Source organism: Artemia franciscana, chromosome 12 (genome assembly GCF_032884065.1).
Source record: "Artemia franciscana chromosome 12, ASM3288406v1, whole genome shotgun sequence".
In the NCBI taxonomy this organism is placed as follows: domain Eukaryota; kingdom Metazoa; phylum Arthropoda; class Branchiopoda; order Anostraca; family Artemiidae; genus Artemia; species Artemia franciscana.
In genome coordinates, this window is record NC_088874.1 from 36463097 (window position 1) to 36479580 (window position 16484).

The 16484-nt window shown below is 37.8% G+C and overlaps 1 protein-coding gene across 4 annotated transcripts in view; it reads left to right on the forward strand.

The window, feature by feature from the left end:
* Positions 1 to 16484, forward strand: part of LOC136034062 (titin-like) — a 148026-nt gene that overhangs the window by 79792 nt on the left and 51750 nt on the right. The window lies entirely within an intron of this gene.

Below are 16484 nucleotides of genomic sequence, written 5' to 3' on the forward strand. Positions count from 1 at the left end.
TTACGCGCCATTGTAGTTGTGTCTCTGTGTACCACCTATGAATATATATATATATATATATATATATATATATATATATATATATATATATATATATATATATATATTATTTATATATATATATATATATATATATATATATATATATATATATATATATATATATATATATATATATATAAATATATGTTTTTAAATACGTAAAACTTGCGAACATACAACATTCTTCGCTGTCCCACTGTCTGTACATATAAATAGATTGTCAGGTTTACCGACTCTTGAACATGCAACATATAATTGTCCATGGGAAAAACAATCCGTATTCAGATCTATACTTCATTATTCTAATGATTGCCATTGAGCTTGGTTGATGGTGATTGCTAATCAAACATTCCCTGTGTCCCCATCGTCATTTATATATCCCCTGTGCCCCCAGGCGTCCCCGTTGTAGTTGTGTCCCTGTGTCCCAGTCGTCATTTATAGTCGACAAACATGACGTCAGTCGACACACAAACATGACGTCAGTCGACACACGCGTCCCAGTCGTCATTTGTGTCCCGGTGTCCCAGTCTGTAATTTCTCTTTGAGTGTCCCGGTCGTCATTTATATTCCCATTTTTTTATTTTTTATTTTTTTTTAGTTTTCTTTTTCTCCTTTATTTTTCAGTTTTTTTCCTTTTTTAGTTTTTTTTTTCTTTTTCAGTTTTTAGTTTTTTTATTAGTTTTTAGTTTTTTTCTTTTTAGTTTTTTACTGTTTTTACCATTTTTTAGTTTTTTAGTTTTTTTTCTTTTTTAGTTTTTTACGTTTTTTTAGTTTTTTTTTTAATTTTTTAGCTTTTTTAGTTTTTTTTAGTAGTTTTTACCTGTTTTTTAGTTTTTTTGGGGTTTTTTTTTAGTTTTTTTTCTTCTTTTGTATTAATGCTAAAGCCAAGGTTCGAGCCTGGAACCTCTCGGACCTAGAACCTGGAACATAACGCTTTACCAACTCAGCTACTTCGGCTTGAATACATTTACCTGTTTTAGTTTTTTTTTTTTTTTTTTTTTTGTTCGTTTTCTTTTTCTCCTTTATTTGTCAGTTTTTTTCCTTTTTTAGTTTTTTTTCTTTTTCGGTTTTTAGTTTTTTTAGTTTTTTTATTAGTTTTTAGGTTTTTTTCTTTTTAGTTTTTTTGTACTTTTACCTTTTTTTAGTTTTTTTTAGTTTTTTTTTTTACTTTTTAGCTTTTTTAGTTTTGTTAGTATTTTCTTTTTAGTTTTTTTTTTGTAGTTTTTATCTTTTTTATTTTTTTTTCTTCTTTGTATTAATGCTAAAACCAAGGTTCGAACCTGGAACCTCTCGGACCTAGAACCTGGAACATAACGCTTTACCAACTGAGCTACTGTATTTGTATTTGTATCGGATTAACGACGCTTCTTGACTACTAAGGTCCCTGCGTCGGCCCTGTAGTGCATTCCTGCAGCATGGTTCGATCTCTGGGTCCCGTATTACCACGCTAAGGTCAAACCCACTGCGCCAACACAGGTAGCTATATAACTGAGCTACTTCGGCTTGAATACATTCGTTTTTGAATTGGTATGTGATGAAATAATTCAGACGTCATATGCGGACAGTGACGTCACTCGACACACAGACAACTTATTTTTATATATATAGAAGATTATATATATAGATTAACGACGCTTCTTGACTACTAAGGTCCCTGCGTCGGCCCTGTAGTGCATTCCTGCAGCATGGTTCGATCTCTGGGTCCCGTATTACCACGCTAAGGTCAAACCCACTGCGCCAACACAGGTAGTTATATAACTGAGCTACTTCGGCTTGAATACATTCGTTTTTGAATTGATATGTGATGAAATAATTCAGACGTCATATGCGGACAGTGACGTCACTCGACACACAGACAACTTATTTTTATATATATAGAAGATATTATATATATAGATTAACGACGCTTCTTGACTACTAAGGTCCCTGCGTCGGCCCTGTAGTGCTTTCCTGTAGCATGGTTCGATCTCTGGGTCCCGTGTTACCACGCTAAGGTCAAACCCACTGCGCCAACACAGGTAGTTATATAACTGAGCTATTTCGGCTTGAATACATTCGTTTTTGAATTGGTATGTGATGAAATAATTCAGAGGTCATATGCGGACAGTGACGTCACTCGACACACAGACAACTTATTTTTGTATATATATATATATCTATATATCTATATACTAGCTGTTGGGGTGGCGCTTCGCGCCACCCCAACACCTAGTTGGTGGGGGCGCTTCGCGCCCCCCCCCAAGCCCCCCCGCGCGCGTAAGTCGTTACGCGCCATATTAGTTACGCGCCATTGTAGTTGTGTCCCTATGTCCCACCTGTGAATATAGATAGATATATATATATATATATATATATATATATATATATATATATATATATATATATATATATATATATATATATATATGTATATATATATATATATATATATATATATATATATATATATATATATATATATATATGGTTTTAACTACGTAAAACTTGCGAATATACAACATTCTTTGCTGTCCCATTGTCTTTGCATATAAATAGATTGTCAGGTTTACCGACTCTTGAACATGTAACATATAATGGTCCATGGGAAAACAATCTGTATTCAGATCTATACCTCATGATTCTAATGATTGCCCTTGAGCTTTGTTGATGGTGATTGCTAATCGACCATTCCCTGTCCCGGTGTCCCGGTCGTCATTTACATCCCCCTGTTTCCCCCGGTGTCCCCGTTGTAGTTGTGTCCCTGTGTCCCGGTCGTCATTTATATTCCCTGTGTCCCGGTCGTCATTTGTATCCCGGTGTCCCGGTCTGTATATACATTCGTTTTTTAGTTTTGTTTTTCTCCTTTATTTTTTTCTTTTTTTTTTCTTTTTTAGCTTATTTAGATTTTTAGATTTTTTAGTTTTTTTATTAGTTTTTAGTTTTTTTTTCTTTTTAGTTTTTTTGTCCCGGTCGTCATTTATATCCCCCTGTTTCCCCCGGTGTCCCCGTTGTAGTTGTGTCCCTGTGTCCCGGTCGTCATTTATATTCCCTGTGTCCCGGTCGTCATTTGTATCCCGGTGTACCGGTCTGTATATACATTCGTTTTTTAGTTTTGTTTTTCTCCTTTATTTTTTTCCTTTTTTTTTCTTTTTTAGTTTATTTAGATTTTTAGTTTTTTTGTAGTTTTTAACTTCTTTTTAGTTTTGTTAATTTTTTTTTTTACTTATGTCCTGGTCGTCATTTATACTCCCTGTGTCCCGGTGCTTTGTTGATTGCTAATCGAACATTCCTTTTGTCCTGGTCGCTTTCTCTTTGAGTGTCGTCATTTATTTTTTTCTTTTTTAGTTCTTTTAGTTTTTACCTTTTTTAGTTTTTTTTAGTTTTTTAGATGAAAATCTTTTTTAGTTTTTTCCTTTTTTCTTTTTAGTTTTTTATTGGTTTTTACCTTTATGTTAGCTTATTTTTCAGTTTTTTCCTTTTTTTTTAGTTTTTTTTTTATTTTTTATTTTTTTTAGTTTTTTACCTTTTTTTAGTTTTTTTAGTTTTTTTAGTTTTTTTAGTTTTTTAGCTTTTTTACTTTTTTTATTAGTTTTTAGTTTTTTTGTAGTTTTTGCCTTTTTTTAGTTTTTTCAGTTTTTTTTTAGTTTTTTATTGGTTTTTACCTTTATTTTAGCTTATTTTTCAGTTTTTTCCTTTTTTTTTAGTTTTTTTTAGTTTTTAGTTTTTTTAGTTTTTTACCTTTTTTTAGTTTTTTTAGTTTTTTTAGTTTTTTAGCTTTTTTATTTTTTTTATTAGTTTTTAGTTTTTTTTGTAGTTTTGGCCTTTTTTTAGTTTTTTTAGTTTTTTAGCTTTTTTATTAGTTTTTAGTTTTTTTTGTAGTTTTTGCCTTTTTTTAGTTTTTTTAGTTTTTTAGCTTTTTTATTTTTTTTATTAGTTTTTAGTTTTTTTTTGTAGTTTTTGCCTTTTTTTAGTTTTTTCAGTTTTGACGTCACCTGATCCAGTTTTTTCAGGTGACGTCACCTGATCCATCCACAGACAGACAGACAACTTATTTTTATATAGATAGATAGATAGATAGATATAAAAATAAGTTGTCTGTCTGTGTGTCTGTCTGTCTGTCAGGTGACGTCATGTTTCTGTGTTAACTGACGTCATCAAGTTAGTTGTCGTCATTTTTGCTACGACGGTGACGTCATTCAAGATATTTAAGACATATGTTCACGTAGAAATCTATTAATGTTTAAGTTTAAAATGACTGATGAACTTACAATGGCAAAAGCCGATGAAGATGCTCAAAGAGTCTATGCCAAAAAACTTGCTGTTGATTGAGAAAGTCAGAAAAGAAAGCGTGCCGAGGAATCAAAAGAACAGCAAGGAAACAGGCTTGAGGCTGATAGAGAAAGAAAGAACAGAAAGCGTGCCGAGGAATCAAAAGAACAGCAAGGAAACAGGCTTGAGGCTGATAGAGAAAGAAAGAACAGAAAGCGTGCCGAGGAATCAAAAGAACAGCAAGGAAACAGGCTTGAGGCTGATAGAGAAAGAAAGAACAGAAAGCGTGCCGAGGAACTACCAGAGCAACGCGGAAGCAGACTTGCTGCTAAAAGAGAAAGTGAAAAAAGAAGGCGGGCCGAGGAATTACAAGAACAGCAAGAAATCAGGCTTGCTGCTGATAGAGAAAGTAAGAAAAGAAAGCGTGCCGAGGAATCACAAGAACAGCAAGAAATCAGGCTTGCTGCTGATAGAGAAAGTAAGAAAAGAAAGCGTGCTGAGGAATCAGAGCAACCTGAAAGTTATCGCCTGGCATTCAGGTACAACCCAGTCGATGATTATAGCTTGAGTAGATGTGTTCAAATCGGGACAATGTCTAAAATTTGTCCCTATTGCAAGGCCTTGAAATTCAATGGTGAAACAATGGGAATGTGTTGCGCCTCAGGAAAAGTTAAACTTCCTCTATTGGCTGCACCACCAGAGCCATTGAAGACTTTCCTTACTGGAACTACGTCAGAATCTAAGCGTTTTTTGTCACAAATCAGAAAATACAACTCATGTTTCCAAATGACGTCGTTTGGAGCCCAAATCGAAAATCCAGATCAATTTATGTCTGCTTTCAAAGTAAAAGGGCAAATTTATCATAGAGCAGGGTCCCTTCTACCATTCTCAGGCGAGAATCAGAAATTTTTACAATTGTACTTCATCAGTGATAGAAATTCTGAATTGAATGCACGTTGCGAAATTTCTCCCAACGTTGAAAGGACAATCGTTTCCCAATTGCAACATCTTTTCCACGAAAATAATAATTTAGTGCGTCTGTTCAAAACAGCCATCGATTTGATGCCTACTGATACGCATAAAATTGTTATTTCCGCTGACAAAACGCCTCCTGGCCAACATGTGCGTAGATACAATGCTCCAACTATCGACGAAGTGGCAATCGTTATGGTCGGTGATCAGTTTTTACCTCGAGATATTATTCTTCATAAGCGAAACGCTCAGTTGTTAAGAATTGCTGAAACTCATCGATGCTACGATGCCCTACAACATCCTATCATTTTTTGGGATGGAGCCGACGGCTATCACTTTAATATTAAATTGATGAATCCAGCCACTAACAAAGAAATGAATAAGAAATGCAGTGCAATGCATTATTATTCCTATAGACTAATGATTCGGCAGGATGAAGAAAATTATATTTTAAAATGCCGTGAATTGTTTCACCAATTTGTCGTTGATATGTATGCTAAAATTGAATCAGAACGTTTGCTATATATCCGCCTGAATCAGACCAAGCTCCGCTCTGAACAATACATTCATTTGCGAGATGCAGTTATAAATGACGGTAATACCACAAACGTTGGAAGATTAACAATTTTTCCTTCGTCATATGCTGGCAGTCCCCGTCATATGCATGAATATCCTCAAGATGCTATGGCGTATGTTCGTCTCTATGGTCGTCCAGATTTATTTATTACATTTACATGTAATCAATCTTGGGACGAGATACTGCAGCTTTTACTTCAAGGACAATCGGCGGTTCATAGGCATGACATTACGGCCCGTGTCTTCCGGCAAAGGTTGAAATCACTGATAAACTACATAGTAAAACTTGAAGTGTTTGGGTCAGTGCGATGCTGGATGTACTCAGTGGAATGGCAAAAACGAGGTTTGCCACACGCACATATACTAATCTGGCTACATAAAAAAATTACTTCGAACGAAATTGATGATGTGATTTCCGCTGAAATACCTGATAAAAATGTCGATAAGGGGTTACATGATATTATTGTAAAAAATATGATACATGGACCTTGCGGTGCACTGAACGAAAACTCACCATGCATGGCCAAAGGAAGGTGCACAAAGCAATATCCTCGACTTTTAGTATCAAACACAATTACTGGCAATGATGGTTACCCACAATATAGAAGAAGATCTACTGAAGATCGCGGTAAAACAGCAATAATAAAGAAGCATAACGGTACCACCATCGAAGTAGATAACCAGTGGGTTGTTCCATATTCCCCATTATTATCAAAAACATTTAATGCACACATAAACGTTGAATACTGTAACTCCGTAAAGGCAATCAAATACATATGTAAATACGTCAACAAAGGCAGTGACATGGCAGTTTTTGGCTTGCAGCCCGAAATCAAAGATTTCGACGAAATCGTACAATATCAGGCTGGAAGATACATAAGCAGTAATGAAGCTGTTTGGCGAATTCTTTCATTTCCGATACATGAACGTAGTCCAGCTGTTGTTCACTTAGCGGTACATTTACAGAATGGTCAACGTGTTTATTTCACGGAAACCAACGTGCAACAAAGAGTCCTGAATCCACCGGATACAACATTAACAGCTTTTTTTTCGCTTTGCAAAAATGATTCTTTTGCAAAAAAACTGCTGTATACTGAAGTGCCTTCGTATTACACGTGGAATACTAAAAATAAAGTATTTGAACGTCGAAAACAGGGTAAGTCAGTCGACGGCCAACCTACCATCTTCAAAGATACCACGATAGGAAGACTCTAGACCGTTCACCCCAATCAACATGAATGCTTCTTTCTACGCCTGCTTTTGGTGAATGTACCCGGTCCGACATCCTTTGAGTATTTGAGAACTGTAAACGGTACTATACATGACACTTACCGTAGTGCATGCCAAGCTCTGAATTTATTGGAGAATGACCAACACTGGGATAACTGCATCAATGACGCGTGCGAAACGTCAACCCCAAGTCAAATTCGTGCATTGTTTGGCATCATTTTAACAACTTGCTCTCCATCAGCTCCTACAGAGTTATGGGGAAAATATAAGTCAAAAATGTCCGAAGATATACTCCATCGAAAACAGTTAGAGACGTCAGATATGACTTTTGATTTTACATCAGAAATTTATAACTACACTTTAGTTATTATAGAAGATTTGTGCGTACGTATGGCAAACAAACCTCTTCAGGATTTGGGAATGCCTTCACCTAACCGTATCGCTGCTGTTTCGTTATGTGTAGAATTGGATCGTGAACGAAGTTACAGTACGAGTGATCTATTGTCGTATGTACAAAATAACATTTCCAAGTTAACGTCGGAACAAAAAGACATTTATGATACGATAATGCATTGTGTCGATAACAACATTGGAGAAATTTTCTTTTTGGATGCGCCAGGAGGTACTGGTAAAACATTTGTGATAAAACTGATTCTGGCATCAATTCGATCAAAAAATGATATAGCGTTGGCAATTGCGTCGTCCGGAATAGCCGCAACATTGCTGCCTGGTGGAAGAACTGCTCATTCCGCTTTGAAATTGCCTTTGAATTTGCATTCTACAGAAACTCCCACGTGCAATATTTCCAAATCATCTGGGATGGGTAAAGTATTGCAGCAATGCAAACTTATTATTTGGGATGAGTGCACAATGGCACACAAAAAATCGCTCGAGGCTCTGGATCAATGCTTGAAAGATTTGAGAGGAAAGTCGAAACCCTTTGGAAGCACATTAATATTGCTTGCGGGAGATTTCAGGCAAACATTACCTATAATACCTAGATCAACTCCTGCAGACGAAATGAATGCTTGCCTGAAAAATTCAAATTTATGGGCACACGCAAAAATATTAAAATTAACTACAAATATGCGTGTCCGATTGCAAAACGATGACTCTGGTCAAACATTTTCAGATCAATTGCTGGCAATTGGAAACGGAAAGCTCCCAGTAGACTCAATTTCAGGACGTATACAACTACCTGCTGATTTCTGTAATTTAGTGACGTCCAAAAATGAATTGATTGAAAAAGTATTTCCGAATATTCTAAAAAATTATAAAAATAATAAATGGCTAAGTGAAAGAGCGATTCTCGCACCCAAAAATATAGACGTCCACGAAATCAACAATATTGTTTTGACCAAGATTCGAGACCAGGCAGTCCTTTACAAGTCAGTCGACACAGTTTTGGAACCAAATGAAGCGGTTAATTATCCATCTGAATTTTTAAATTCCATAGATCTTTCAGGGTTTCCATCACACGTGCTACAACTAAAAATAGGCGTACCAATAATACTTTTAAGAAATATAAACCCACCAAAGCTTTGCAATGGCACTCGACTTGCCGTAAAAAAAACAATGGAAAACCTAATAGAGGCCACAATCTTGACAGGGCCTTTTGAGGGTGAGGCTGTTCTTATTCCTCGCATTCCCATGATTCCAACGGATCTGCCTTTTCAATTTAAAAGATTGCAATTCCCAATTCGATTAGCATTTGCAATCACCATTAACAAAGCTCAAGGTCAATCATTAGAAAAATGTGGTATAGATCTTAATACTGATTGTTTTTCCCATGGACAATTGTACGTTGCATGTTCGAGGGTCGGTAAACCTGACAATCTATTTATATGCAGCGACAATTGGACAGCGAAGAATGTTGTATATTCGCAAGTTTTACGCAGTTAATTTGTATTGCATCTATCTATCTATCTATCTATATAAAAACGAGTTGTGTGTATGCATGTTTGTTTGTTTGTAAAAAGAGCGTTTGCATATGACGTCATTATTAGTACATACGGCTTTGTATATGCACAGACAATGGGAAAGCCAAGAATGTTGTATATTCGCAATTTTTACGTAGTTTGAAACACATATATAAATCTATCTATATTCACAGGTGGGACACAGGGACACAACTACAATGGCGCGTAACTAATATGGCGCGTAACGACTTACGCGCGCGGGGGGGCTTGGGGGGGCGCGAAGCGCCCCACCAACTAGGTGTTGGGGTGGCGCGAAGCGCCACACCAACAGCTAGTATATATATATATATATATATATATATATATATATATATATATATATATATATATATATATATATATATATATATATATATATATATATATATATATATATATATATATATATACCGGGACTCGGCATGCGGCAGGCTTCTATAAATGGACTCTCATTGTTGCTGGCCTTCTAACCGTAAATAATTTGAGACTTTTCTCGAAGTCATGACGGTTCACCTCAGGTTAAAATCAGTCACTCTGAGAAAGACGCAAATTCTTTCTTAAAGCTGTGACTCATTTAGATCGTTCTTGTGGTTAAAAATGCCAGTTTGCCAGTTTAAAAAGAAAAAACTATGTAGCCAATTTCAAAGCCGGGCCCCAGTGCTTGGCATATGATGGCTTGTATATATTGATTCTCGTTGTAAGTAGCAACCTCGAACGAGTTAACTTTGGTCGCTACTCTTCCTAGAAAAAACTGAGGGCTCCTCATTAAACACATAGAATGTTGAAGGGTTTTGTCTTCTGACTGCACAATTATTTGTTTTCATTCAATTTTTGACACATTCTTATACTCGCTTTCTCGTGATTACTTGTAATTCTCACTGACACTTATCCGTTAACCGCATATTTCCTTGTTCTCGGTGTGGCATATCTTTTAGCCGCACGTTTTTTCGTTCTACACCTTTGTTTTTGAGTAGTTTTAATTCTTGCTGCTGGTTATCTTTGAACCATATGTTTAGCAGTGGTCTTGAAAGTTTCAAGTAATTACCGTTACCTGTCTCTAAGATACTGTAGATACGCATTTTTGATAGCCTGGAAGCACATAGTTTCTTTTGATGTTGCCCGAAATGCCGTCCAATTCATCATTGGACATCCCTTCTTTTCCAATGATGAATTCTGTAGGTAATAAATGGACAAATTGCGTAGTTTACATTCCTTGCCCATAGCAACATGCCTTTTAATACCTTAGCAAATCCTTAGATATTGCTGTTGCGTCTTTTAGACAGCCCTCCTGAATATAGTGGATTTTGATTGTGCTTGACATCCCCTTCAACATTTTCTAAAATTTTTACCTTAATACCCTAAGCCTCTTTGGAGACTCAGGATCAAACATTCCCCCTTTTCCCAATAACTGACCTTGTATGTAAGGAATAAGAAACTTATATAGTATACAACACTTGCCCCCTGGGCTGTGGGGTTTTGTCAATCCCATGGGCATAGTTACTTGACTTTTCGACTATTTCCGACTATTAATGGCTAAACTTTGGTCAGATATCTTTGGGAGGGGGGGGGTGCTAAAAACGAAACGGGATGAGACTGGTTGCCCTCTGACCACTTTTTAAGTTCCTTTTAACATGCCCTGAAAATTTAAATTTAGTACTCTCAGCTGTTCATGAAGTATTGTAGATACGCCTTTTTGATGAACTGGATGGACATAGTATCTCTTGATTTAGTTTTACATGTCCCTCACCATGAAGTATTGTAGATACACCTTTTTGAGGAACTGGATTTACATAGTATCTCTTGATTTAGTTTTACATGTCCCTCACCATTCCTCAAGTTTCAAAATTTTTATCAATAATGAAGGAATTTAGAATCTTTAAAGCGCAAGGAGGGAAGGGTGGTTGACCTCCAATAGCTCTTCAACAACCCCTGAAACTTTCAACATAATACTCACAAATGTTCCTTAGATATTGTTTATCCACCTTTTTGACAACCAGCCTGCATACAGTGTGTTTTATTGTGTTCGGCATCCTTCTCAAAAGTTGTGGGGGTCTATTTCACACCCATAGGCGTAACTATTTGACCTTTAGATTATTTTGAACGTTTAGATTGTTTTTGTCCTATTTGGTCAAAAATAATTTGATCAAATAATCTAAAGGTCTATTTTACCTTTAGATTATTTTGAACAAGATGGCTAATTCACACATTTCGATCTAATGCCTTTGTACTTGCTTACTTGTACTTGGGTCACGCTCGAGCCCTGTCCAGCCCTATCGTGGTATCCAGGATTTGCCGACAAGCGTCCCTCCATCGTTCTATTTCAAGTGTGACTGGCTTGATTAACTGAATCCGTTGTCTATTCCAGTGATGTTCGTGCTTCTTGAAACCTCCCAATGCCCTGAGGTCGGCTCTAACTGTCGATAACCATGTCTTTTTCTGTCCTTCGGACTTATTCTTCCAGTGCGTGAGGGGCTGGCATTTCAAGAATTGTTTGCTAAACGAGTCATCTGGTCGGCGCAGTGTATGTCCGAACCAACGTAGACGTCTCGCTTTGACAACATCAGAGACAAGTGGTATATCACCACATCTTCTTCTGATGACATCATTAGAGACGCGGTCAGAGAGACGCAGGCCAAGAATGCAGTCCAGATACTTGTGGTGGAAGACATTCAGGTCATTAGCTTCCAAAGCTCTGAGGGGCCCTTTTCAGAATCATAAAGAAGTACAGAGAGGACCAACGCATTAGATATCCGGAGCTTTGTTCGAAGGGAGATTTCATTTTGTAACCAGAGACACTTCCGAAGCTGAATGAATGCTGCCCAGGATACGGAGATGCAGCTTTGTATTTTATTTAGAGCCTCATCCATGGGACTTATTAGGGAGCCTAGATATTTGAAATTCTGGACCTCCTCGATTGGGATGCCATTTAATGTGATCGGAGTTTCATCTAGCCCAGAGGTGCGCATTGATTTTGTTTTAGATTGGCTGTTTCGATCTTTTGTCCGGTAGCAAGGGATCTAGCAGCAATGTTGTCTATCATGTGTTGACCTTCTGTTACAGACTAAGCCAAGATAACAACATCATCGGCGTAATCAAGGTCTGTTATTGATAGTGTTGGACTGATTGCCAGACCTTTATATTTGTCAAGGGCCTTCATGATTTGGTCGATGGCAAAGTTAAGGAAAATGGGCGATAGGGCACAACCCTGTCGCCGTCCTTCGTCGATTGATAGTCCCTTAGAGATTTCTCCGTGTGCTCTTACAAATGCCCTCGTTCCCGTGTAAAAGCCTTAATTAAACGGACAATTTTTCGCGACACTCCATCATCCTTCATTGCATCGCAGATAGAGATTCTCTTCACTGAGTCAAATTCCGTTACAAAGTCGATAAAGACTTGTATTGTTTCCTGCTGGTGTATAATGCGGTGTTCCAGGATCTGTCTCTTCAAAATATGATCGCAGCATCCCATGCCAAGTCTGAATCCTGCTTGATTTGGTCTCGTCGGATTATTTCTAATATTTCTGAACCTATTTGATACTATTATTGTAAAAACTTTTTCAGAAATCGGTATCAGGGACACTCTTCAGGAATGTATTCATTGACCCAGACATCCTTGATTAAGTTGTGGAACTCATGAATAGCCGCTTCAGGAAGGGCCTCGAGAAGTTCGGCTGGTAATTGGTCAATGCCAGGGCTTTTATTATTTTTTAAAAGTTTTATGGCATAGATAATTTCTTCTCTGTTTGGAGTGGCGATATTGCAATATTCATACACGGATGGTGAATTAGAACTGTTTTGGGATGGAATGGGTTGGCTGTGGCCATTTTCTGGCAGGTGAAGGAACTCCTGGAAGTGAGTACGCCATCGATCGATACGATCGTCTTTGCTTGTGAGGAGCTTGTTGTCCTTACGAAGTAGTGTGGGGGTGGATCTTTGCTTCTCTTTCCCTGTTGATTCGCTTAGGAGCTGGTAGAGTTTCTGTGAATCATTGCCTGCTGCAGATTTTTCCATTTCACAGGCTACATTAGACCAATATGCTTGTTTACCTGCCTTAGCAGATTTGTGACAATCTTTGAGGAGTGCTTTAAAAGAAGCAGAGTGTTTATCAGTCATTTGTTTCTTCCTTAAAGAGAGTTCTATTGTCATCTGTGACATTTATATTTTGGGTTTTTTGTCCCTTACTCCAAGAATTTTTGTAGCTGCCTCTTTCACTTTATTTCGGAACCTGTTCTAGCACTTTTTTATATTTAGCGATGGTTTAAAATTTTCTTGCTTGGTCATGGCTCTTGTCTCGGTCTAAGAAATTGCCTGAATGATCTTAAATTCTCGATCATTATCTTGCAACGCCATAAAACGATTTGTAAGTTTGAGTATAAAGGTCCTTTAATTTCAGGGAGTTTGAGTTTCTCTATGTCTAGGATCCGTCTAGGTTCAGATATTTTTTTTGGAGCTGAGTCTGAATCTAACTTTAGATTTTAGTAAAAAAAAATGGTCGGATCCACTTTTTGATCCAGTGTCCGCCCTTCTATATACTCTTGAGCCTTCAATCATTGACTTCCAGCGACGAAAAACGAGTAAATAGTCAATTTGAGTGCGGGTTCAACCATCTCGGGATCTCCAAAAGTAAGTGTGGCATTATTTATGTTTAAACCCTGTATTAGCCACACTGAGATTATTCAGCATAGAAAACATGTGAAGTCCAACTACGTTAATACAACGGTCGCCCAAACCGTGGTTGCCAATGGTCCATTCAGAATTGTTTCATCTCGTGCCAATCCTGGCATTGAAGTCACCACCGATTACTAGAATGTCCTTGCGAGGAATTTTGTTCTGAGTAAGCTGGAGGTCGGCATAGAATTTGTCTTTCAAGTGGCCAGGGGCGTCACAAATAGGGGCATATACAGGTAGTATTGTCAGGTTATTACTCTGACTTTTTAAAATGGCCATCACAATTCTGTCAGAAACAGGTTCATAATCAATGAGTCCCGATGCAATCTTGGATGTCATGATTATTCCCACTCCTGTAAGGCCGGATCCATCCATTGGGTCAGAATTGAACAGAATGGCCTTTTTACCCGAACGGGCTATTAGGTCAATTGTCGTTCGTCCATTCAATCTTGCCTCGGAAACACAGAATACGTCTAGGTTATATACATAAAATCCTTCAGCTATGAAGGCTTGCGTTAGTGAATATTTGATGGAACAGAGGTTCCAGCAGCCGATATTCAGGCCTTGTCTCCTTGATAAGATGGTAGCTACCTCACCTTTCGACGAGGTCGCCAACCTCGACGCATGCTTAAAGCCGGGAATGCCGTAGCCAAATTTGCTCTCACATTAGACATATTCGACATAGTTCACTTTGCATGACGTGAAGCTAGATGACATTTACACCCTCTCACCGCTGTGAGGTTTGCTGGCTGGTTTTCTCTACTGCCTACGGACGGATGAGGGAAGTATCCTTGCTTGAAACGCCACCACCCCCGTGGCAATTTGCAAGCTTAGCTTCCACCTTTGCTTCCACCTTGAATCAGCAAAGCCTTCAGAAGAGGGGCCTTTGGAAGAAGGGCAACTAAAAAGGACGTGAAAGGATACTTATAAGCCCTCAAACAACATTGCTTACTTGCTTATTTAACAGCCCTAGCCGCGAAGGCCGGGGTTTGGGGTTTGGCATCCCAAGAGGCTTAGTTATTTCATCTTTGGACTATTTTGAATAAAATGCCTATCTCAAAATTTTTATCGTATGCATTTGCGAAAAAAAAGGGGGATTGGGAGACTGGTTTCCCTCCGGTCGCGTTTGACTCTCAAAAAGGGACCTAGAACTTTTTATTTCAGATCAAATAAACCTCCTCCGAAGTTCGAAGCCTCACAGTCACTTTTGTCTTCTAAAAAGGTCACTGGAACTTCCAATTTCTAATTGAACAAGTCCCCTCCCAATATTATGCTACCACCCCTTCCATGTGAAGTGCTTCTGGGAAAAAATAAATATTATAAAAAATGATAGAGCCTTATGGCTCTTTGCCTTAGGCAACACTAGTGTGTTACTTCTGATATCAAACTGTCTAAATGACGTAATTAATTTTCCTCGGCATCGAAATTTATAGCCTCACCTTGATTTTAGACACCTTTAAATTTCTTACATGTTAAATTTACAGGATGCTGCCTCGACATTAGATCAAAGGAGACTCAAAATAGATACCCTATGAACCACAGTAAAGGCAATATACAGTAGCGAAATGTTTCTCCAAACATGACACACATTTCAAAGCGCGCAATTTTGGATGTTTTGCGAACTGTCAGAGTCATAGTTCCAGTTGTTACTTAGTTTCCATCGGAAACATTTATCATTTCGCGTGCGTAAGGGCAGGGTCATGGAGTTTGTGTGGTTTTAGATGTGGGTCGAAAATCTTCAGTTGAGAGTATAGGACTTTTTGCTACTGTTTATTACCTCTACTGTGCTATGAACCGACTTTAGTTTTTCGGCTTTTCTTTGAGCCCCCCAAGCAAAACAAATGTGATTTAAAGTGCCATACGGTATTAGACGGTACAAAATATATTATTGAAAATCGATCAGATTTTGATATTTGCTTTATGTTTAATATGTGTATATCATGCCTCGATTTTCAAATTTGATCCAATTTCAAGAACCTTGATTCTCGTTAGCCCTTGTCACTTTTGATACTACTACTCTACTACTCATAACTCGCTGTAGTACCAAGCCACCTGAGCCCAACTCAGCTACACACGCTCCTCCTCCAACCTAATCTATTCAAGGCCTCCCTCTTTACACCCTCCCAGGAAGTTCCCATTTCCTTTAAATCTTTATTTATGACATCCTCCCATCCCCAGACGAGGATGACCTGCTTTCTGTGTAGCCCCAGACGGTTGGCCAAAAAGGACAATCTTCGGCAATCTGTCATCCTTCATCCGCAGAACGTGCCTAGCCATCTCAACCTTTCTTCCATTATAGCCCTAGAAAGCGGGATTGAACCATATTTTTCGTACAACCAACTGTTTGAAATACAGTCAGTCAGCCGGGTACCCAGAATAATCCGTAGGCAATTTCTCTGGAAAACATCTAGTAAATTTTCATCCGCTTTTCGGAGCGCCCATGCTTCAGAGCCATATTTGATTACTGTCATCACTGTAGCTTCCAATATTCTAAATTTGGCTTGCACACTTATCTTCCTACTCTTCCAAACTTTTTTTAACTGCAAAAAAAAAAAACACCCTGGGCCTTAGCTATTCTACTTTTAACATCTTCACTGCTTCCACCGTCTTTACTAATAATACTACCAAGGTAAGTGAAGCTCCCAACCAGATCAATCTTTTCGTTACCCAACGTCACCTTTTCATCTTCACTTATTCCTAGCCTTAATGACTTAGTCTTCTTAACATTAATTTTCAAACCTATTCTAGCATCCTGAACTCGCAAAACCTCTAAAAATCATTCATTTTGCTC